Source organism: Anomaloglossus baeobatrachus, chromosome 3, assembly GCF_048569485.1.
Source record: "Anomaloglossus baeobatrachus isolate aAnoBae1 chromosome 3, aAnoBae1.hap1, whole genome shotgun sequence".
NCBI lineage: Eukaryota > Metazoa > Chordata > Amphibia > Anura > Aromobatidae > Anomaloglossus > Anomaloglossus baeobatrachus.
This window is the reverse complement of record NC_134355.1, coordinates 36,735,166-36,760,550: the sequence shown is the minus strand read 5'-3', so window position 1 is coordinate 36,760,550 and position 25,385 is coordinate 36,735,166. Positions and strand designations below refer to the sequence as shown.

The following is a 25,385-nucleotide window of genomic DNA, read 5'->3' as shown; positions in this document are numbered from 1 at the left end:
ACAACCTCCTTCCCTCAATAGCATTGAAGATGGGTCGTGGCTGGGTCTTCCAGCATGCCAATGACCCGAAACACACAGCCAGGGCAACTAAGGAGCGGGTCCATAAAAAGCATTTCAAAAGCCTGCAGTGGCCTAGCCAGTCTCCAGACCTGGACCCAATAGAAAAACTTTGGAGTAGCTGAAACTCAATGTTACCCAGAGACAGCCCTGAAATCTGAAAGATCTGGAGAAGATCTGTATGGAGGAGTCGCCATAATCCCTGCTGCAGTGTGTGCAAACCTGGTCAAGATCTACCGGAAACGTCCGACCTCTGTAACTGCAAACAAAGGTTTCTACCAAATATTAAGTTCTGCTTTTCTATTGCATCAAATACTTATTTCATGCAATAAAATACAAATTAATTAGTTAATAATCATACAATGTGATTTTCTTGTATTTTTTATTCTTTCTATCACAGTTGGAGTTACGGTAAAATTTACCAACCTCTCCATTCTTTGTAGGTGGGAAATCTTGCAAAAATCAAAAATGATCAAATACTTATTAACTTTAATGTATATCCTTCATGTTTATAAATACTCGGATATTTCGTATAGATATTTCCGCCCGGTTTGCACCATCACTGCATTGTCTGCATCGCTGCGGTCGTTCCCCAGAGACCGTGCGTGTTGTGTACATTTTTCCGTCTTTTATAGTTGCGTTTTATAATGTGTTTATTACGTGTTTCTTATATCGCCGGCTGACGCTGTGGCCTGACTGCTGTGCGGAGCCCGATATGAGCTCCGTCTATAGAAGGTGTTGTCATATAGTTCCTACAGTCATTAATCACAGCTTGCCACTTTAAACAAGTGCCATTAACACCAGACCACAGATTTTCCCTCCTTGCCCGCAAGTTATTGCCTGTTGGGTATTATATTAATTGCTAAATAATTAGAAAAAGTATGTTTGCCCTTATTACGGAGAACTCATTTAATTTTGTTCTTCCACCTGGGAGGAACAATTTCGGTTTTAATGATTCACAGATAAGGATTTAAGAAAAAAACAGATGGGGGTATCCATACAGATCAAGCTGATATGTCTAATAGATTTCCACATCACGCTCACGCTGCCTCTTAATGACGGGCTGGAAAAATGTATCTACCAGAGAGATGGATAATAATGAAGATCTGACACCAGTGCCCCATATACCACCGTGCACACTACAGAGATGTGCAGCCCAGAATATCCCAGCACCTGATTAACCTCTTCTTCTACCAGGAAGTCACAGACAAGAGTGTAAATCTGAAAATTCACTTTACTAATAACTATTTATCTTATTATCTATCTGCAATCCATATTGATTGCTCTCTGACTACTTTTTTCATATCTATCCATCCATCTATTCATCCATCCACCTATCCATCCATCCATCTATCCACCTATCCACCTATCCATCCATCCATCCATCCACGCATCCATCCACGCATCCATCCATCCACCCACCTATCCATCCATCCATCTATCCACCTATCCATCCATCCATCCATCCATCCATCTATCCACCTATCCATCCATCAATCCATCCATCCACCCACCTATCCATCCATCAATCCATCCATCCACCCACCTATCCATCCATCCATCCATCCATCTATCCATCCATCTATTCATCCACTTATCCATCCACCTATCCATCCATCCATCCATCCATCCACCCACCTATCCATCTGTGACGCCCTGGACTAGCCAGGTAGTCACAGGTAGACCCCCGCACTACACCTGTCCCCCAATAAGGTAACATCAGCCAACCAGTAAAACGTAGTCACCTCCTCAGTGCTTGATGAACACACCAGGGGGCGGAGCCAGGCAGTTGACCACACCCACCGAGGAGTTCAGAGGGCCTGAGGCAGGAAACACACAGTCAGTTCAGTCGGTAGTGAGTAGAGAAGTGGAAGCAGGCCTGTGTAGCAGGTCTGCAGCAGTCTGACAGTCTGACAGGTGCCAGGGTCGGAGCCCTGGTACCTTGGCTAGGAGGCAAACGGTGGCCTTAGCCTGCAGGAGTCGGGAAGACGGCTCGGTGGAACCGTGGTGGACCGGGACAGGGTAGTGGCCCGCCGGTACCGACCCGGGGAACAGACACGGAAACCGGAGCACACAGGGGGGTACTCAGACCCTGAAACGAGGTCCGGAATCCACTGGACTGATTTAATTAACTGATTGCAGTCTGGACTATAGGTCCTTTCCCACCCAAGTCCCTACTGAAGACAACAGCCCACTGAGGGGGATAGAAAGCCACTGCACAGGCAGAGAGATCCCACGGGCCAGCGTCTGCGGGCAGAAGAGCTTTCCCGACATCCACAAAGCCGGGGAGCGGACTCCCGTCGCTGAAGCGCAGGCAATCCAAATACACAACATGGTGCAGGAGAAAGGCCAAGACCACCGAACCGGGTGGGGGACCAGACGCAGCCGGCTGCGGGCACCGACCCCCATCAACTTGGTATACTAGAGACTTGTGTGTGTCAATAACAGTGAGTACAATAGTGCCATCCGGCCGCGCACCGCCCAGCTATCCCCAACGGGTCCCGGGGCCACCATCCCTGCCCACGGAGGGGTTAACAACTTGCTGCATAAACATCTCCCCCCGGGTGCCCCGTAGCTGCAGCGGTAGTGTCTACCTTCACCACATCCCGTGGGTGGCGTTACGAACTCAAGCGCGGCTCCGGCCGTACACCTACCTAACACCCCACCAAAAGCGCCAACATCCCCTTTCAGAGCGAAGTGTCCATCTATCAACCTATCCATCCACCTATCCATCTATCCATCCATCCACCTACCTACCTATCCATCCATGCAACTATCCACCCATCCATCCATCCACCCATCCACCCATTTATCCATCCATCTATCCATCCACCCATCCATCCATCCATCCATCGATCCATCCATCCATCCATCCATCCATCCACCTAGCTACCTATCCATCCATGCACCTATCCACCCATCCATCCATCCATTTATCCATCCATCCATTCACCTATCTATCAATCCCCCTATCCATGTATCCACCCATCCATCCATCCATCCATCCATCTATCTATCTATCTATCTATCTATCCATCCATCTATCTATCTAGCTATTCATCCCTTACATATCTAAATGTATCTCTCAATCTATATGTCTTATTAAAAAGGCAACACAATAAATACATTTTGCTTTGATAATAGGACAAATAGTGGTGCCATATAGCCCTCATAAACAGTACATTATTCTGTACACCTAAATTGTATTACTATAGCGTACACAAGAAAAATACCCTTATAGCTAATACAAATTTTACTACTATATAGTATACTATAACTGTCTATCTATATCATACACAGAAATAGTATGCTATACATAAATAATACTGCTATACAGTAATAATAAATGCAGTTATAGTGTACACATAAAAAGTACCGCTATATAATACAAATAAATAGTAACATTATGTAGTGCATATAAATAATGCCACTATATAGTATACATAAATAATACCGCTATATAGTACACAGAAATAGTACTGCTATATTGTACGCATAAATAGTTCTACTATGTAGTTTGCATAAATAGTCCTGCTATATAGTACACATAAATAGTCATCCTATATAGTACACATAAATAGTTCTGCTATGTCTCGCGTCTCGATTTGAACCCTTGAGTCTGTGCTCTGTTTTTCTGTCCGTCAAACCATAGCGAATAAACCTTTTTGTTTAGTTTCTGTTATCCTTGTTTTAGTTCTATTAGGGTAAAAGGTGGATGCATTTACTCATTTGCCTTCCCACTCACCTTTCAGGTGTTGCTTTAAATACTCTTCTGGTACTGTGTTTCCCAGAAAATAAGACACAGTGTCTTATATTTTTTTTGTCCCAAAAAATGCGCTAGGGCATATTTTTGGGGTAGGGCTTATTTTTAGGGAAACACGGGTTGGGGGTAAGTTTACCTAGCCAAAAATGCAGACCACCCCAGGAGAATCATATTTACCAGACTCTGGACATCTGCGTCACTCCCAGGTCCTCAGTCCGTGCTCTTTGCAGGTTCTTGTCTTCTCCACAGAGATCCTCTTCTGCTTCTGGCTGGCACTTACACACACACATATCATATACACACACACATACACATGCGGTGATACCGTACTGCCCCGGTGACCTGGAACGCTGTGAACTTGAGGACCTGCAGTGGAGCTCATTAAGGACCTGCGGTGGAGTGTATTGATAAGTTCCACCACAGGTCCTCGATGTGTTCCACCACAGGGCCTCTTGTTCTACAGAGCCTCAGGTCACCGGAGCAGTACGGTATCACCAGATATGTGTGTGTTTGTGTGTGTATGTGTTCCACCACAGGTCCTTGATGCGTTCCCCTGTAGATCCTCATGTTACACAGCGTCCTGGTCTGGTGAGTATGATTACGGGTTCTGTCTTCTCTCTTTTGGGGGTGTCAGCTTTCTTTAATGTTGTTGTGTTACTCACTCTGGGATCACTTTCTACTTCTGCACTCCTTCCCTTCTGTAGGTAATTTGCTCTCTGCTCTGCCCTCTGATTTCTTAAGAACAAGAAGTGCTCGACAGCCTATTAGGCACAGTAGGCCCGAGTTGCCATCATTTAGTCCCAGGTCAGAGCTATTCCAACTCTCACAGGAACCATTAGGGACTGCTTGGTTGGGATTTCTAGTCTATAGAGGAACCGGCAGGGTCACTTGCAGTTTTTTAGTCTGTTATCTTTATCCCTTGTGAGTTGCTATAAGAACATGACATTATCATCAGCCCACTCCATTCTTGTATACTGACAAGCCATCATGGTTGTTGTGGATGTCCTGGCCATGCAATTACGGTCCTTGTCCTTGAAGGTGGCAGACATTAAGGCTATGTGCCCACGCTAGAATGTCCCTGCGGATTTTTTTGCCTGAAAATCCGCGACTTTCGCGGCAAATCCGCACCCGCGGATTTGCCGCGGATTTGCCGCGGATTTTGATGCGGATTTTTTTTTTTTTTTTTCCCCATTCAAAGCCAAAAATCCGCACCAAGTCTGCACCAAACAATTGACATGCTGCAGATTTTTCCGAATCAAAATCCGCGGCAAATCCGCCGCGGAAAAATCCGCAGCATGGGCACAGCATTTCCAAAATGCCATTGAAATGGCTTGGAAGTGCTGCTGCTGCAGATTTTCGGCAAATCCACTGTAAATCCGCGGCAAAATCCGCGGTAAATCCGCGGTAAATCCTGTAGCGTGGGCACATAGCCTTAGAGCCAACAACAGCATGTGCTACAGAGGTATTATATCACCTACGGTAACACCGTTTTCTCAGCCTAAGGAAAATTTACCAAGTGTTTTGACTAAACTAAGTTTTCCATCTTTCCTTCTATGTGTAAGTTATATTCTGCATTTTTGTCTCCATTCTACCTCATCCAGAGGTGGGTATTGTTCTATCGTTGCTTCATGGAGACCCTCGGGCCTGGACATTTTCTCTGCCTGAGGATTCTCCTATTTTTTGTTTTCCTCAGTTGATGCATTCTTCTCTGCTCTGGGTGTCATCTATGATGATCTTGGTAAAGTTGCTGTCACTGGATGAATGATTCACAGATTGATTCATGGAAATCCTAATGTGGAGGACTACTACTCTGAGTCCAGATGCTGGGCAGTGGAAACCTCCTGGAATGACCAAGCTCTCCGTAGTCAAGTCTGTCTGGATCTGTCATATCATATATGATGGTTTATAGTCCCTCCTCCTTGTCCTTGGCAGAAGCTTTGTCACTGTCAGTGCGTTTGGACACATCTTAGGGATAAGAGTACATTTGAGAGGGTTTTAGTGACTTCTCCCTCTCATACTACGAAGGCAGAAGAACGCTTTAAATTGGGACCTGGTTCGAAATGAGGGTTCGGCACAACCATATCCTTCTAGATATTCCAAAATTTCTGGTGATCAACACAGTTGAAGACTTTCTGGTAGTCGATGAAGCAGAAATAGTTCTCCTTGTTATATTCTTTGGCCTTTTCCATTATCCATCTAATGTTAGCAATTACACCTCTTCTTGCTCTGCCTTTTCTGAATGCTGCTTGTTCCTCTGGCAGCTCTTTGTCACTGTAAGGCGGTAGTCATCTCCAAAGGATCTTCAGTAGTATTTTGCTGGCATGACGTATGAGCTAAACAATGTAGCGCCACACGAAGCAGGTGTTTTAACATAGTCGTCCCTGGGTCGGGGGTGCAGATCATCTGCGTTGTCACTGAGTGGCTTGGCCCCGTTGCATTGCCCCGAGGCGTACAGGAAGGAGGATTTGGAGAGACACAAGGAGGATGGAGGTAGTAGGTGTCCCAGATTCTCGCTGTAGGCACTGTGAAGCAGGAGGAGCATCCAGAAGCTGTCAGTGGTGCGGGCTTCAAAGAAATGGCGCCCGGAGATGGCAAGTGTGCAGATGGAGCTCTTGCCTCAATGACAAGCTGAGATCCGGGCACCATTTTCCTTAAGTCTGCTGCAGGGAATCAATGGGCCGGAGGCGGCGCGCACGCAGATGAGATCTTGAGCCGAGAGCTCCATCTGCGCACGTGTCGACTCTGGGCGCCATTATTTGAAGCGAGCCCCTGCATCACCGCCTGGAGAACAACGCCCAGCATCAAGCTCGCAGCACAGCCCGCTGCCTGAAGCACAACTTGCCGCTCACAGCACAGCCCACTGCCAGCAACACAGCGCCCTTGACCCACAGCATCTCCCCTACCTTCTGTGACCCCTCTCCACCACCCCTGATAAAATATATTTGCATTATAAGACGCACCCCCCCGGCAGTTATAGCCATAGAAGTGGTGTCTAGGTATAGTAAAGTAACCATGCGCTACGCAATGAAACCACCTATAGCGCCACCTGGTGGAAAACAACGGAATTAGCATTTTTATATTGAAAACGAAACGAGATAGAGGAAAAAAAGTGAATTACAAAGTTGTAGGGCATCATCAATTCAATATGAATCGACACCTTGCATACAGAAATGCTATGATTAGAACGTGTAAACCTCACAAGGCTGCGGACGTGAAGCGATACCTCATGGAGATCTTCCTACAAGTCATTGGGTATGGTGGCTGTGTGGAGTGGCCTCCACGCTCACCTGACCTGACCCCATTGGACTTCTTTCTGTGAGGTTACATCACACAGCAGGTGTATGCGACCCCTCCACCAACATTGCAGGATCTACGACCACGTATCACAGATGCTTGTGCAGACGTGTCCCCTACCATATTGCACAACGTGCAGCAATATACAGTATGCTGTGCAGAGTCCAGATGTGCATTGCAGCTGACGGGGGCCACATTGAGCATCAAAGTTAAATGAGCGCCAGATGCGTGACCAGCATTCAATGTTTTGGGGGGGTCATGGGTTTCATATCATAGCATTTCCGTATGCAAGGTGTCGATTCATATTGAATTGATGATGCCCTACAACTTTGTAATTCTCTTTTTTTCTCTATCTCGTTCCGTTTTCGAGATAAAAATGCTAACTCCGTTGTTTTCCACCAGGTGGCGCTATAGGTGGTTTCATTGCGTAGCGCATGACTACTTTACTATACCTAGACACCACTTCTATGCCTATAGCTGCCGCCGTTCTCAAGTTAATGGCGGTGGACAGGATATGGGTGGACACACTGTATAATACACAAATATTACCACTATATAGTACGCATTAATAGTACCGCTATAAGGTACACATAAACTGAGATTTCTATATATGCTGTTTTTGTTGTAGATTTTGGGGGCAAAGCCTGAAGTGGATGCAGTTAGATGGGAACACGCTCACAAGTCCTATCACTAGGGACTGCTATCATGGAAAATAACGTGTGTCTGTGTACAGTAATGTCCATTGGCCTCTAAGCCAATTCCATTCATTGCATTAGTGCGGGTTCATGGCACCAGCAAAACAGCTGTCTGCTAAAGCAGATAATAAAATGTAGCCTGCGAGGGAAATCCACATACAAAGCGTCCCTCAAACGTCTAATCAGAGCTCGGTCTACAGGGAGAACCCAGTCACATCTGATATACATGTTATCATCTCTGCTCTCCATAATTAAAAATATTGTTGCCATGGCAACCACAGGGGGTTCAAACACCCAGAAATAAATGACACTAACAGTATCAGTAATATCAATCTCCCCATCAAATGAAGGATGTAAACAGGAATGCACAATGCTCACACGCAGAATGCCGGCAAGTAACAAGCGGAAATAAGAACATATATTTTGTTATTTTACAGGATTAGAATGAAAGTAAAGGTTCCATTTTCCAAGTCTTGGATTGTCCATTCAGATACAGGAGCCTCCGAGCGACAATCAGAGGATCAGACCTGTCCGGAGCTCATCACAATCCAAAATACTCGTAAAAATGTAGAGTTAATATAGAAATATAATCTGCAAAAGAAGCGGAGTAAATTTGTGACTGCGCCCCTCAAGACTGACAGCGCCACACCAATAAAGGATGAAAAAATGGAAACTACATACAGTGCCTTGCGAAAGTATTCGCCCCCTTGAATTTTTCAACCTTTTCCCACATTTCAGGCTTCAAACATAAAGATAAAAATGTTAATGTTCTGGTGAAGAATCAACAACAATTGGGACACAATTGTGAAGTTGAACGAAATTTATTGCTTATTTTAAATTTTTGTAAAATATAAATAACTGAAAATTGGGGCGTGCAATATTATTCATCCCCTTTAAGTTAATACTTTGTAGCACCACCTTTTGCTGTGATTACAGCTGCAGTCGCTTGGGGTATGTGTCTATCAGTTTTGCACATGGAGAGGCTGAAATTCTCGCCCATTCTTCCTTTGTAAACAGCTGGAGCTGAGTGAGGTTGGATGGAGAGAGTTTGTGAACAGCAGTTTTCAGCTCTTTCCACAGATTCTCGATTGGGTTCAGGTCTGGGCTGTGACTTGGCCATTCTAACACCTGGATATGTTTATTTGTGAACCATTCCATTGTAGATTTTGCTTTGTGTTTGGGATCATTGTCTTGTTGGAAGACAAATCTCCGTCCCAGTCTCAGGTTTTTTGCAGACTCCAACAGGTTTTCTTCAAGAATGGTCCTGTATTTGGCTCTTCCCATCAATTTTAACCATCTTCCCTGTCCCTGCTGAAGAAAAGCAGGCTCAAACCATGATGCTGCCACCACCATGTTTGACAGTGGGGATGCTGTGTTCAGGGTGATGAGTTGTGTTGCTTTTACACCAAACATATCGTTTGGCATTGTGCCCAAATAATTCGATTTTGGTTTCATCTGACCAGAGCACCTTCTTCCACATGTTCGGTGTCTCCCAGGTGGCTGGTCTCAAACTTTACACAACACTCTTTATGGATATCTTTGAGAAATGGCTTTCTTCTTGCCACTCTTCCATAAAAGCCAGATTTGTGCAGTGTACGACTGATTGTTGTCCTATGGACAGACTCTCCCACCTCAGCTGTAGATCTCTGCAGATCATCCAGAGTGATCATGGGCCTCTTGGCTGCATCTCTGATCAGTCTTCTCCTTGTGTGAGATGAAAGTTTGGATGGACGGCCGGGTCTTGGTAGATTTGCAGTGGTATGATTCTCCTTCCATTTCAATATCATCGCTTGCAAAATGCTCCTTGGGATGTTTAAAGTTTTAGAAATCTTTTTGTAACCAAATCCAGCTTTAAACTTCTCCACAACAGTATCACGGACCTGCCTGTTGTGTTCCTTGGTCTTCATGATGCTATCAGCGCTTTAAACAGAACACTGAGACTATCACAGAGCAGGGGCATTTATACAGAGACTTTATTACACACAGGGGCTTATATTTATCATCATCAGTCATTTAGGACAACATTGGATCATTCAGAGATCCTCAATGAACTTCTGGAGTGAGTTTGCTGCACTGAAAGTAAAGGGGATGAATATTATTGCACGCCCCACTTTTCAGTTTTTTAGTTTTTACAAAAATTTAAAATAAGCAATAAATTTCGTTCAGCTTCACAATTGTGTCCACTTGTTGTTGATTCTTCACCATAACATTAACATTTTTATCTTTATGTTTAAAGCCTGAAATGTGGGAAAAGGCTGAAAAATTCAAGGGGGCCAAATACTTTCGCAAGGCACTGTATATATGCGGGTCCCTCTAAAGTTTAGAGAATGTCCCCTGTGAAGGAAGCGACAGCACACACAAGAGACACCAGTCTATTCATTGTTAAACTGCTGAAAAAACTGAGCACCGTATTCAGCCATCTCCACCCATAGAGAATTCTGAGGTCGGACTGATCTACCTACCTGTGAATAGGTGATAGCTGCTAATGTTTGGAAAAACTCTTTAATCTCCTGTATATATTGTGCAGCACAATATATATTTATGCCATATATCAGCTGTGAATGTATAGAGAAGGCTGAGGAGCCAAGTTTGCTCCGTACAGGGTAGATGCAGGCTGTGTTATACAGCCGCCACCTGCTTCTAACAGGAGCAATCAATGTTGGCCTCATTCGCTGCTGTGAAACCATTTGGATTCTTAGACAAAGACTGACATTGACAAATGAATGGTTTTAGTATATGAAGATGCTGATGAGTTCCCAAATACCCTAATAATTTAACCCTTCATATCCCTTAAATGTCATCCGGACGTTATATTCCAGAGATCCCATTTTCTTCTTGTCCTTACTGTAAGGTAAACCATGCAGGATTGTACAGATACCAGGTCACAGAGATTGTAGAGATAGCAGGCAGCTCGGTATTAATAGATTTTCTGAGCACTTGGGGTCACGCTAAAGACTCAACGTCACGAGTGAAAATCTCCCATTGACGGCAAAGGGGATTTATGCTGGAAGCAGTCGGATTGGCATTTAAGGAGTATCTACAAAATGCCTTCTAATGTGATTAATGCATCTGTTCCGGCATTTGTGCGCCGCCGGGGGTTTGTAAGAATCTTAATTATTACTCAAGATGTATGAACAAGGGTAAGGGTGAGGGGTAAGATGTCTTCAGTCCATGTTAGTTGACTACAGATGGAAGGTGTCATGTAGATAGCTTCTCAGGCCAAGAATTGACCAAGATTGGAAACTGACATCCATAATTGAGAGACAGAATAGTTGTCACTTCTATTCCACCACTATGTAGCATCTCTACTGCTCTATTTACTATGGCCTCCACCATTTTTCTGAGGTATCAGCCATGGACAAGCCCAGGCCTACAAGATGCCAAGAGCAATCAGAAGTCCTCTAGGCACCATATGGGAACCATCAATGCTCTCTACTTTGTGCCAATCCACTCCATTTTGCTGGGGTGCAATACTTTAAAAGGAACCTGTCACCAGATTTGTCCATCATGAACTGTGGCCACCAACAGTGACCCCTTATCTACAGCATTCTAGAATACTGTATATAAGAGCCCAGGCTGCTCTGTAGAACATAAAAATGACCTTTATTATACTCATTTGGGGGTGGTCCAGTCTGATGGGCGTCACTGGTCTTGGTCTGGCGCCTTCTCCATCTTGTGTAGTTGTTGTCCTCCTTCTCTGAACTGTGTGGATGATGTGTCCTACGTCATCCACACAGAGGCCTCCATTGCGCTCCTGCGCAGGCGTGCTATGATCTGCCTGGCTGAGGTCTCACAGCAAAGTATTGTAATGTGCAGATGCTAGGAAAGGTCAAAGACCGCCCGCTCATGCGCACTACAATACTTCCATCTGCCCTCACCCATGAGAGTGATGGAGACCTCTGTATGGATGACGTAAGATGCGTCATCCACATGGGGCTGGGCAGGAGGACGGTGACTACACATGATGGAATAGGCGCCGGACTGAGACCAACAACACAAATCGGACCGGATCGCCCCCTAGGTGAGAATTATAAACCTTTTTTTTACGTTCTATGGAGCAGCCAGGGTTCTTATATACATTATTCTAGAATGTTGTATATAAGGGCTCACTGGTGGTGGCCACAACTTATAGGGAAAAACCTGGTGACAGGTTCCCTCTAATGCACATTCGTTAACATGGTGGCCAGTGCTGAGGTTGGCAAAGCCTCCCGTTAGCTAAGGAACCAGTTAATGTCACATTCACCAGCCAAAATTTAGACATTTAAAAGGAAGGTATCCTTTGGATGGGTCATCAATATCAGATCGGTGAGGATCCAACATCCACCACCCCACCTCCAGAGCAGAAAACAACTGATCCTAAGGATAGGTCACCAATGTCATAAAGCTGGGCAAACCCTTGAAGACAACCTACGGGATCTCCCCCAAAGCAGCAAAGAATAAAGAATGCAGTCAGTTGCTATTCATTTACTGGAATTTTCCCTGGAAAAGAACCGTTGTCGCTTCAAGCTACCATGACACAGACACGCCGGTGCCAAGTCCCGCGACTGGCCAATCCCAGAGCTTCAAGATATATAACAAAGACATAAACCTATTACATTATATGCGCAAAGCAATAACAAAGAGACAAAGCAAATAAAGAAATAAAGATTCTTATTGTGAAACGCACAGACTTTTTAGATTTTGGGAGAGGTCTAATATTTACCCAACTTTATAGGTAACAATGGGCAGAAGAGAACATATTACCGTCAATGTGAATTCTAGGATCTATCCAACGGCATCCGGGGAATGGAAAGCTGATTTATTTCATCCTCTTACTCAGAGCTGTATTATAGGGAGGGCTGAAAGTAAATTGTCTGGGGGCTTCAACCCCCAGCAGCAAAATAAAGCAGAAGGAACTCAATTTAGGAGAGTAAAACCCCATCTGCACTAGTTTGCCAAATGTTCATATTTATTGCCTTAAGATAGGAGGCTGCACAATACATTGTGCTCTGAGACTATGATATGGCCAGTCAGAGGCACTGTAATCAGATTTACTTGGAGGTATAGCAATTTTGTAGAACTTCAGAATCATGTATTCCTTAACTTTTCTTTTGGCCTCTGATATCCTGAGATAAGCGGTCCAAGAGGGCAAGTTTTTTTAAAAAAATATATAAATTGATACTCTGTTAGGAGATGTTTATGATGTAAGTCTCTATATGTGAATGGTTGTGATGGGCATTGCAGCCCGGCAAGGGTTTAACTAGCATGTTGTATTGGATTGGAAGAAACTGGAGCCTTTAAAGGGGTTGTCCACTTCTTTTACATTGATGGCATATCCTTAGGATAGGTCATCAATGTCTGATTGACCGGGGTCCGACATCTGGCACCCCCGCCGATCAGTTGTTGTCTGTGCTGGCGGCAACAACAGCAGGAGATTGGAAATGCCCAGTTGCGGAGCTGCTCTGTCTTTGATAGTGGCCGCAACCGGGTACTGCACATCCGCCATCCACCTTCCAGGATGTACAGGACCAGGCCGTTGCCACTATCAGAAGATGGGGCAGCTCTAGAACTGAGCATTTCCAACTGCTGGCTCCGAGAACAACTGATCGGTGGGGGCTGTCGGACCCTGGCCGATCAGACACTGATGACCTATCCTAAGGCTAGGCCATCAATGTTAAAGGAGTGAACTTAATTCTTAGAAAGGTAGAGGGGGCACATCTACAGAATCACGAGGCATCAAAAATGAAGCCAGACTTGTATTGGGCACAGTCAGATGACTCCTTATGGCAGCCCAAATATATGATGGTACCATAAGGGCACTGTGGTCTTCATTGGAATCAATACTTCTAGGAAATAACATTTCTCTATTATGTCCCATAATACAATTTTTTTAATGGTTTATTACAAATAGTGGCTGCCTATTGTATGTATAGCTAATAGTAAATACTTCTCGTAAGCAACAAATATGGAAGAAAAAGTTTAGACTTTGCTTACCACACAGGAGACTTTGGGTTAGAGGCACAGAGATGAAGCGTAAATTCCAGGTAGGCAAAGTCTGTAAATAAAAAAATATATATGAAAATTAATCATAACGTCATTAAGGTTATTGGATGTCATAGAGGGTCTACCTTTTGGAACCCAACTCTTGTACATGTGTTACATGGAACATCATTCATTTGTCATGTAATCACATTTCTCCTGCAGAGGCTGCTGTAAAAGAAATAAATGACCAGCCGGATCTTCTGAGCCACAACTGTGGTGATCGGTTGATAGATAAGGGTTTCTGAAGCCCAACACTTACTCTTATGGTGCTTTGTTGAAAATAGTTAAGCCCAATACTTACTCTTATGGTGCTTTTTTGAAAATAGTTAAGCCCAATACTTAGGCGGGCTTTGCACACTACGACATCGCAGGTGTGATGTCGGTGGGGTCAAATTGAAAGTGACGCACATCCGGCATCGCATGCGACACCGTACTGTGTAAAGCCTAGATGATACGATTAACGAGCGCAAAATCGTCGTAATCGTATCATCGGTGCAGCGTCGGCGTAATCTATAATTACGCTGACGCGACGGTCCGATGTTGTTCCTCGTTCCTGCGGCAGCACACATCGCTGTGTGTGAAGCCGCAGGAGCGAGGAACATCTCCTACCGGCGTCACTGCGGCTTTTGTAGGATATGCGGAAGGAAGGAGGTGGGCGGGATGTTTACATCCTGCTCATCTCCGCCCCTCCGCCGCTATTGGCCGCCTGCCGTGTGACGTTGCTATGACGCCACACGACCCGCCCCCTTAGGAAGGAGGCGGGTCGCCGGCCAGAGCGACGGTCACAGGGCGGGTGAGTACATGTGAAGCTGGCATAGCGATAATTTTAGCTACGCCAGCTATCACACGATATCGCACCTGCGACGGGGGGCGGGGACTATCGCGTGCGACATCGCAGCATCAGCTTGCGATGTCGCAACGTGCAAAGCCCGCCTTACTCTTATGGTGCTTTGTTGAAAATAGTTCAGCCCAACACTTAAGGGGGCTTTACACGCTACGATATCGTTAATGTTTCATCGTCGGGGTCACGTTGTTAGTGACGCACATCCGGCGTCATTAACGATATCGCAGTGGTTGACACTTACCAGCGACCTAAAGCGACCTCAAAAATGGTGAAAATCGTTCACCATGGAGAGGTCGTCCAAAAATCGGTAATGGTTGATTATCGATGTTGTTCGTCGCTGCTGCGGCAGCACACATCGCTGTGTGTGACACCGCAGGAGCGAGGAACGTCTCCTTACCTGCGGCCGGCCGCAATGCGGAAGGAAGGAGGTGGGCGGGATGTTACGTCCCGCTCATCTCAGCCCCTCCGCTTTGATTGGCCGGCCGCTTAGTGACGTCGCGGTGATGTCGCTGTGATGCCGATCGTCCCTCCCCCTTGAGGGAGGGATTGTTCGGCAGTCACAGCGACACAGCCGACCAGGTAAGTGCATGTGACGCTGCCGTAGCGATAATGTTTGCTGCGGCAGCGATCACACGAAATCGCATCCACGACGGGGGCGGGTGCTTTTGCATACGATATCGTTGCGTGTAAAGCCCGCTTTACTCTTATGGTGCTTTGTTGAAAATAGAAATACATAATCTTCACTTAAAGGGGACATTCATTATTTTCTTCTATTGGATGAGACTTTGTTCTGAACTTATGAAGGACACGGAGGTGCACGGCTCGTTACAAAACACAGCTCAGGTAACTGTATTGTAATGCGTCATACACATTACTAGAACAGGTTTATCCAAGGAAAATAAAGTATGAAAAACCCATCTCAATGACTGCAAGTCACAAAAAACTTGAAGTTACACCTCTGAATACAAAGTGGCTAAAGTTTAGTGGTGTGTGTTTGCCTCCTGAGACCCTACACATTTACCAGAATTTACTTTTAAATCTAGTCTAGCTAATGGTCTTCTGGAGATTTGATCTTCTTGTGTATGGACAGATAGGTGCCAAAATCCTTAGAGGCTTGTATCTTGCATTGGCTAGCTGGAAATGAAAGGGAACCTTTACTAACTTGTGTTTCATAAGCCAATCTCAAGTTAGAGTCCCCTGGAGTAAAATGCAACTACCGTAATTTATAAAGAGGAATAGACCTTTCCAAATATTAATCACATATTGTGCCTGTCCATGTAACAGAAAAAAATCTACTAGTGTAAGCTATAGTAATTTTTCAAGGTCTCAGGAGGCCCCGTCCATCATGCAAAGTTACACCCACTTTCCAGAAAAGTGCCATGAGTGGCAAAAAAAGTTCCTTTTTAGTTCTCCAAACAGCCGTGTATCAAATGCCCTACTTTATTACTACCAGTAAACTGTCTCAAATACATAAATCCAAAAACGGAAATAGAGATCCATATTTACATATGCATGTCTACCGAGCAAAATATATAAACCTACAATTAGACCTGCATGATTGTATGGTGCATTAGAGGAAATACACAAAATTTCAAAAAGTATACAAATTTTATTAACATGATTTAAACAGCATAAAGTATCACATAGTTAGAGACGGATGTCAAAAAGGACACAGTTAAAAATCATTCCCCTTAAAAACACAGAAAGAACAATCCTGGGACAGTGTGGTACAAAGTTGGTATAGTTTCAGTGGTCAAAAGGAATTTGGGATATGTACATACACCCTAAAGTGCATCAAGGCTGATTTGCACAAGAACACCAATCTAATGTGCTTCAGCAGTCATAAGAAGGTGTATGATTATACCCCTAATCCATCAAAAATACTAGTACTGACAGTCCAGCAGATGTAGTCAGAAATTGATACACAGGGTTAATACAACATGCAGATGCAGGCATCCTAGACATATAAATAACCATCATAAATTACAGAGATCAAGGCATGCATTACTGCAGTTGTGTTATTAATCATTACTCATATGATGATTAACCAACCTTCAGGTCAAGATATATAATACCAAATGCATACCATGCCAGCCTACCACCCAAAAAGGGAGGGGGGAGAGGTAAGCAAGGGGTTTGACCATAAAGGGGTTGGTAATCTGCTGGAGGCAGATTAAAGATAAAAGGAGACCACTACCTGTCAGACCACACTGCCCAGCACCTCCTGTTTCAATTCTTGTTCTCATGCGCTCTTTTGGTATACACTGATTATCCTTGTTTAATCATATTCTGTGTGGTGCTTACTGTTTGGGCCTGACTTGAGCTGCCCCCTTGGGCTTATTGCTCTCTGTCTGATTTTTATGGTCATTTTTTAAATCTTTTTTCTTTGATTCTTGTATACAGGGCTTGGGGAGAGCGAATTTTTTGGAGGCCAGTTATGTGCGGACTCTCTGCATATATGATGGAATTGCGGCTTAGGACCTTTGTACATCAATCTGCACACTAAACTTCTGTGCGATATAATATGATGGAATAATATCCCAGGATTTATGTACATCAATAAATATTGGAGCAATGTAATTTGATTTCAGCTTGTATGACATGCATGGTGTCCTTGCTTTGGTTGTGGACATGCGACGCACGGGATGACTTTGTAATACACAAAATCTTTTTGCTATTGATGGCTTAATAATGTAGGTTGGTATCCCCGTGTGCCGCGTTTTCCACAAACCTTTGGATTAGGACATTATGCATCTTCTGTCAACTGTATTCGATATTGTGAACTCACATTATGATTACTGCTCAAAACAACAATATTCCTGTAATATATGTATGATTTTTTATGATATGCACTGGCTGCCAGGAGTTTTGCCCTCAATCAAGATGGCGCTGGACTCACTGATGCCCGTGCGCGCGATGTGTGTCGGTGTCTGTCCCTCCCCTGCAGCCGGCGCCCAATGAGTGAAGCGATTAGCGCACATGCGCAATACGACTTCCGGGACGCCGGTTGGAGTGGGCGGCATGGCCGTCGCCGCGCGCCGCGCGCCACTGATGGGCCTCAGGTGAGTCTGAAACTATACCAACTTTGTACCACACTGTCCCAGGATTGTTCTTTCTGTGTTTTTAAGGGGAATGATTTTTAACTGTGTCCTTTTTGACATCCGTCTCTAACTATGTGATACTTTATGCTGTTTAAATCATGTTAATAAAATTTGTATACTTTTTGAAATTTTGTGTATTTCCTCTAATGCACCATACAATCATGCAGGTCTAATTGTAGGTTTATATGTCTCAAATACATGTCTGTCTAAAATTGGCATACAAAGCATCATTCTTAATAAGTTAAAGGAGTGTCTTGGTAAAACAGGGGCTTAAAAGGGAACCTGTAACCAGATGCGCCCCCTATAAGCTGCCGCCACCACTAGTAAGCTCCTATATACAGCATTCTAAAAATACTGTATATAAGAGCCAAAGCTGATCAGTGTAAGATAAAAAAACCCCCTTCCAATATACTCAGCTGCGGGGTAGCCAAGTCCGATGGGCGTTGCTGGTCTCTGTTTGGCACCTCCTCTCTTCTCTTCTTCTCTTCACCCTCCTTCCCTGCTCTGTGTGGATGATGCATCCTACGTCATCCACACAGAAGCCTCCATTGTGCTCCTGCGCATGCGCACTTCTCTCTGCACTGCTACGGGTAGAACAAACTACTGTACTGTGCAGGCGGAGGGAAAGGACAAAGACCGCCTGCACATACATGCGCACTGCAATGCTTTGACCTTCCCTCAGCAGGGCAGAGAGAAGTGCTCGTGCGCAGGCGCGCAATGGAGAACTCTATGTGGATGACATAGAACGTGTCATCCACAAGAAACAAGAAAGAGGACAGTGATCAGAAGAAAAGAGGAAGCGCTGAATCCGAGAGCAGTGATGACTATCGGACTGGAAAAACCCGCAGGTGAGCGTAATAAAATCCAGGCTTTTTTATGTTATACAGATTGGCTTTGACATTTTGCTGTATATAAGGACTCACTGGTGGTGGCCGCAGCTTATAGGGGACAAATCCAGAGACAGGTTCCCTTTAAGATGCAAATTTTGCCAAAATTGTGTCCTAAAATGTAAAAACAACCAATAAGTACTGTGTCTATAAGTGCCTAAGGCTAGTTTCACACTTGCGTTGAACGGCATCCGTTGCATTGCGTTGTGTGAGAATGCAACGGATGTGTTGCATATAGTGGCACAACAGATGCAACAGATCGTACAAAACAACGGAATTTGCTTTTTTTTTTTTTTTTACAGTTTTACTGGCGGCAGACTATTGTGAATGATCAGCTGATCACCCGGCTGCCGGGCGATCAGCTGATCGCTCTCAAAAGCCGGCTGCCGGGCGATCAGCTGAGTGCTCTCAAAAGCTTGCTGCCGGGCGATCAGTTGATCGCTCTCAAAAGCCGGTTGCCGGACGATCAGCTGATCGCTCTCAAAAGCCGGCTGCCGGACGATCAGCTGATCGCTCTCAAAAGCCGGCTGCTGGACGATCAGCTGATCGCTCTCAAAAGCCGGCTGCCGGACGATCAGCTGATCATTCGGCCACCAAGAGACAAAACAAAGTTTCTGTGATTCAAAAAAAAAAAGATGCGCATGCGCTATGAAAGAATAAAGGATTCCGCCGCTCAAAAAAACGTTACATGCTGCGTTCCTTCCTCCCGGCGAAAGCAACGCAGCGTCGGCCAGCAGAAGCAACGCAGGTCCATCAGTCACAATCCATCATCCATACAAGTCTATGGGAAGCAGCGGAATCCGTTAACGTATTCCGCTGCTTTCCACAACTGCGGATTGCGACTGAAGGAAAACAACGCAAGTGTGAAACTAGCCTAAGGCGCTCCATATTTATCATCCAGCATGAGCTGCTGTGATAAGTTTGCCCCCTTTTGCACACATTTGCATTTAGGCTATGTGCGCACAGTGCGTTTTTCGCGGCGTTTTTGCGCGTTTTTCAGGTGCGTTTTTGGCCTCAAAACTGCAGGACTTTGCTTCCCCAGCAAAGTCTATGAGTTTTCATTTTTGCTGTCCGCACACATCTGTTTTTTTTACCTGCGTTTTTGAGTTAAAAAAAAAATGGACATGTCAGTTCTTTCCTGCGTTTTTCTGCGTTTTCCGCCCATGCAATGCATTTGAAAAATGCAGCAAAACGCAGAGATCAAAAACGCAGCAAAACGCAGCCAAAAACGCACCAAATCGCGGCAAAAACACATGCGTTTTTGATGCGTTTTTTCGTTGCAGGTGCGTTTTTGTGCGTTTTTAGCGGACAAAAACGCAGCGTCAAAAAGATGCAGTGTGCGCACATAGCCTTACCAAATCTTGGACAGGATTAGTAAATTTGCCCCATTGTTCTTGCTTGAGCCGTACACAGAGTATAACAAGAAACCCTGTATACATCAATCTCCATGAGTGGTATTCACGGTCCAGCACTAGACTTTTTTCTGACAGACTCTACTTTAGTTACGGAACATTCCAAGATTCCATTGATTATCTAATTATTTTAGGAATGACAAGCTCCATGCACTCGCTGTGTGATAGCCTCAGCCACAGCTCCTGCAAGGAACAGCTCACAATCTCCTCCTCCTTCTTGCCCGGTGCGACAGATGATATCTGTTTTCTCCTGTGAGTTCGAATTTAAGAGCCACTGAAGCTCGGCAACTGTATATTCTGGCTCAAATGAGCTGAAAATTGCATTCAATTTGAATTTCAAAACTATGAGGGGAAAAAAAAGCCGCCTAGGAAGTGTAACTCCTTCCTGACGCTCCTCTGGACATGCTTAAGTGTCAGCTATTTGGATTCCCAGAGTCTCCTGCGCAATAATTCTTATTCCAAACAAAGCTAAAATAATTATTATATAAATATATATACCGCAAACACATTTTGTAATGAAGAACAGAAATTGTCATCACTCCATGTTACCATTACGGCTCAATATCTAACTTGCAAAAGGTCCTACATGTATGTTTTGGAGTAAGGGAGGAAACCCGAGTACCTGGAGGAATGCCACGCAAATGACATGCCCACCAGGGCCGTTGGGGCATCCGGAATCGGCTGGTTCCATTTCGCGGAGGTCACGGTGGCAGGGGCCCAACTCCATGACCCTGGCGATGTCGTTGTACAAAAGGGGGTTTATTTACAGGGGATAAGGAGTCGTGACGCCACTTGTGGTCTTCGAGCCAGGTATGGCTGATGCTGCTGGATGGGACTGCTGAGGCAGATGGTGACACAGCTAAGATGATACAGCTCCCCACAGGTGGAGCTGGGCCCCAGGGCAGACGTAAGTGGTCTCTAGCAAATGAAATGCTTGAGCAGCAAGGGGCTGGCGGCGCAGACAATGATTCCAGGACACAGCGGGATGCCCTAATTAGTTTTTTACTCACAATTGGCAGTTCCACGTTACAGTATCACAGCCGGCCGGTCAAACACCACCCTTGGAATGCTGAGTCCTGCAGTGACGGGATCCAGATGATCGCCTGGCAATTTGGAGGCACAGAACCGGTGTCCCTTTCTGTATCCCTTTCCTGGTCGTCTTCCTGCGCTGGCTTTGCCCTCCTGCCCTGCACCTCATACACAGTGCCCTGAGTCTGTGTCCGCGGCCTTGCTTTGGAGCATCTTCTACCCTTGTTCCCTAGTCCTCTGTGGTCATCTTTTTGGTGGATTCACATGTGGCTGCGGCTTTGGCACATAAAGATACCTCAGCCTCCGGTTTGCTATCTGAGCCTGGTTGTTCTCCACTAGTCAAGGGGCCAGTCCCCTTTGCGGCCTAGTCCCTTCACACCGGTGCGTCAGATGTGGATGCAAGCCCACGGGTGGATCTCTCACTGCCCGAGACTCTGGGACCCCTACTTCCTAGCTTTCTTCCTCCCTGTCCTAGGACGAGCTCCACCGGCTCCAGTCCTCAGGACCTATCTCTTCCTTACATCCTTCACCTTCACTTTCCACATTCCAACTCCTTCTTCCCCTCCATTCTAAAGGCCACTTTACACACAGAGATAAATCTGTGGCAGATCTGTGGTTGCAGTGAAATTGTGGACAATCAGTGCCAGGTTTGTGGCTGTGTACAAATGGAACAATATGTCCATGATTTCACTGCAACCACAGATCTGCCAAAGCTTTATCTCTGTGTGTAAAGTGGCCTTAAGTGTCCACCCTCTAACTAACCCCACCTCCAGACCAGCTCCGTTTCCGTGCTCTCCCTAAGGAGCAATCTCGCCCTAACCATGGCCTGAAGCGGTGTAGCTATACTAAGAGTGTATGTGTGAACAACGGCCTGTGACCTTCTCCTTATCAAAGAATGGGATACCACACCTCTGGCTGAGGTGCAGTACCTCTGTGGTGACTGGACCCTCAGCCAAAATATGAGCAGAGTCTAATTATCACACAGTGTTTAGCTCTAAACTCACTGTCATTGCAGTACCTGATGCTGTTCATACTGCAGAATCTGACACTCCACACTACGCTTTCTCTGGTGCTTCTGAGTTGCACAGACAGGCTCTGGCGTCGCCCAGCTATGTGCTCATTAGTGATTGGGCTTGAAGGAGTAAATCTGCTGTTTACATCTGGGATCTCATGTTGTGGGAGACCTATCACAGTTACTCCCCACCTTTTTAAGATGGTGGAGCCTGTCTTCCCTTGCCAACTATAGCTTTTGATAAACCGGTCTGGGTGCTGTTTTGTTCCTGTTGCTGGTGATTTATTATTAAGATAAAGACATTGAGGTTCTAATAGCTAATCAGGACAGTCAGTGAGATGGTTATAGCTACTAAAGATGGACAGTGTAAAGTTTATAGATACTAAGCAAGGACAGTGTGATAGTTATAGCTAATAAAGGCAGACAGTGTGGAGGTTATAACTAAGAAGGGGGGACAGTGGTGGCACTGATGGTGCTTCTAGTGATGCATTCTTGATTAATGGTAGTTCTGATGCTGATATCAAGTACTGATGGTGTTTCTGCTGATGTATCTATGTACTGATGGTGGTTTTAGTGATTATTTCATGCCCTAATGGTTGTTCGGGTGCTATAAATTATGTACTGATTGTGCTTACAGTGATATAGTCATGAAATGACAGTGGTTCTGGTGATGAATTCAGATACTGATTGTGGTTCTGGTGCTGTTTTCAAGACTGGTTGGTAGTTCTGGTGATGTACAGTATTTCTGTACTGATAGTGGTTCTGGAAATGTATTTCTGTACTGATGGTGGTTGTGATGCTTTATTCCTGTACTGATATTATGACTATGCTCACATAGTCACATGGGTTACATACAAAACAGGAAAAACACAACACCTGTGCCCAACCGGTCCCTGTGCAGACTAGGATATTCCCTAACCTGACCCCGATTGGTCCCTGCCTGACTTTGGAGGTTGACTCCGTGAAAATACGCAATGGCGCTCCCACTTGATGTCAACTGATCATGAGTGTCCTTATCTGAATCCTAACTCCAGTCAATGTGCAACACACAATCAAGGATAACAGAAAAACGAAATACACATAACTAGAGGATGAGGCACAGGCCTAGGAACGTAATCACATAGTAACCAAGGACAAACAGAAGGAAATAAGAAGAACCCAAACTAACGGAATAGGAGAAATCTCCCAGACATCCAAACTGACAGAAAAGGAAGGGCTGCCGGGAGGGGAATCAACTATAATAAACTACTAGCTGAGAAGATGGAACTTGAACCATCTATATAGCCAATATAGCCAACAAAGAAGGCCAGTGCAAGGTGAGTATAAATAAAAAGCCCCTCCCAACATGCAATAGGACAAAACCAAATAGGGAAGTGGAGACATCTGAAATAGAAACATACTCAAGAAAGAAAAGAAAAGACAAAAGAACCATCAGCAGTTTGACAGACACTAAAAAAAACTGTGGCTCAGCCGAGAGGAAAATTGACTACGCAGCAAGAGGTCACTTCATGGATTCCTGAAACTGAGGCTTGACAAATGATGGTGCTTCTGGTGATATATTTCTGTACTGATGGTGGTTCTGGTGCTCTTTTCCTGTATGGTTAATTACAGTTAGGTCCAGAAATATTTGGACAGTGACACAATTTTCGCGAGTTGGGCTCTGCATGCCACCACATTGGATTTGAAATGAAACCTCTACAACAGAATTCAAGTGCAGATTGTAACGTTTAATTTGAAGGTTTGAACAAAAATATCTGATAGAAATTGTAGGAATTGTACACATTTCTTTACAAACACTCCACATTTTAGGAGGTCAAAAGTAATTGGACAAATAAACCAAACCAAAACAAAATATTTTTATTTTCAATATTTTGTTGCGAATCCTTTGGAGGCAATCACTGCCTTATGTCTGGAACCCATGGACATCACCAAAGGCTGGGTTTCCTCCTTCTTAATGCTTTGCCAGGCCTTTACAGCCGCAGCCTTCAGGTCTTGCTTGTTTGTGGGTCTTTCCGTCTTAAGTCTGGATTTGAGCAAGTGAAATGCATGCTCAATTGGGTTAAGATCTGGTGATTGACTTGGCCATTGCAGAATGTTCCACTTTTTTGCACTCATGAACTCCTGGGTAGCTTTGGCTGTATGCTTGGAGTCATTGTCCATCTGTACTATGAAGCGCCGTCCGATCAACTTTGCGGCATTTGGCTGAATCTGGGCTGAAAGTATATCCTGGTACACTTCAGAATTCATCCGGCTACTCTTGTCTGCTGTTATGTCATCAATAAACACAAGTGACCCAGTGCCATTGAAAGCCATGCATGCCCATGCCATCACGTTGCCTCCACCATGTTTTACAGAGGATGTGGTGAGCCTTGGATCATGTGCCGTTCCCTTTCTTCTCCAAACTTTTTTCTTCCCATCATTCTGGTACAGGTTGATCTTTGTCTCATCTGTCCATAAAATACTTTTCCAGAACTGAGCTGTCTTCATGAGGTGTTTTTCAGCAAATTTAACTCTGGCCTGTCTATTTTTGGAATTGATGAATGGTTTGCATCTAGATGTGAACCCTTTGTATTTACTTTCATGGAGTCTTCTCTTTACAGTTGACTTAGAGACAGATACACCTACTTCACTGAGAGTGTTCTGGACTTCAGTTGATGTTGTGAACGGGTTCTTCTTCACCAAAGAAAGTATGCGGCGATCATCCACCACTGTTGTCATCCGTGGACGCCCAGGCCTTTTTGAGTTCCCAAGCTCACCAGTCAATTCCTTTTTTCTCAGAATGTACCCGACTGTTGATTTTGCTACTCCAAGCATGTCTGCTATCTCTCTGATGGATTTTTTCTTTTTTTTCAGCCTCAGGATGTTCTGCTTCACCTCAATTGAGAGTTCCTTAGACCGCATGTTGTCTGGTCACAGCAACAGCTTCCAAATGCAAAACCACACACCTGTAATCAACCCCAGACTTTTTAACTACTTCATTGATTACAGGTTAACGAGGGAGACGCCTTCAGAGTTAATTGCAGCCCTTAGAGTCCCTTGTCCAATTACTTTTGGTCCCTTGAAAAAGAGGAGGCTATGCATTACAGAGCTATGATTCCTAAACCCTTTCTCCGATTTGGATGTGAAAACTCTCATATTGCAGCTGGGAGTGTGCACTTTCAGTCCATATTATATATATAATTGTATTTCTGAACATGTTTTTGTAAACAGCTAAAATAACAAAATTGTGTCACTGTCCAAATATTTCTGGACCTAACTGTATGTACACTT

General features: G+C 44.8%; 1 protein-coding gene across 3 annotated transcripts in view; it reads right to left on the bottom strand.

Moving 5' to 3' along the window:
• Window positions 1-25,385, bottom strand: part of ESRRG (estrogen related receptor gamma) — a 1,119,561-nt gene that overhangs the window by 798,393 nt on the left and 295,783 nt on the right. For all 3 annotated transcript variants that reach the window (XM_075339129.1, XM_075339124.1, XM_075339125.1), the window contains exon 3: window positions 13,783-13,843. The gene's annotated coding sequence lies outside the window, so the exon portion shown is untranslated. The remainder of the gene's footprint in view (window positions 1-13,782; window positions 13,844-25,385) is intronic.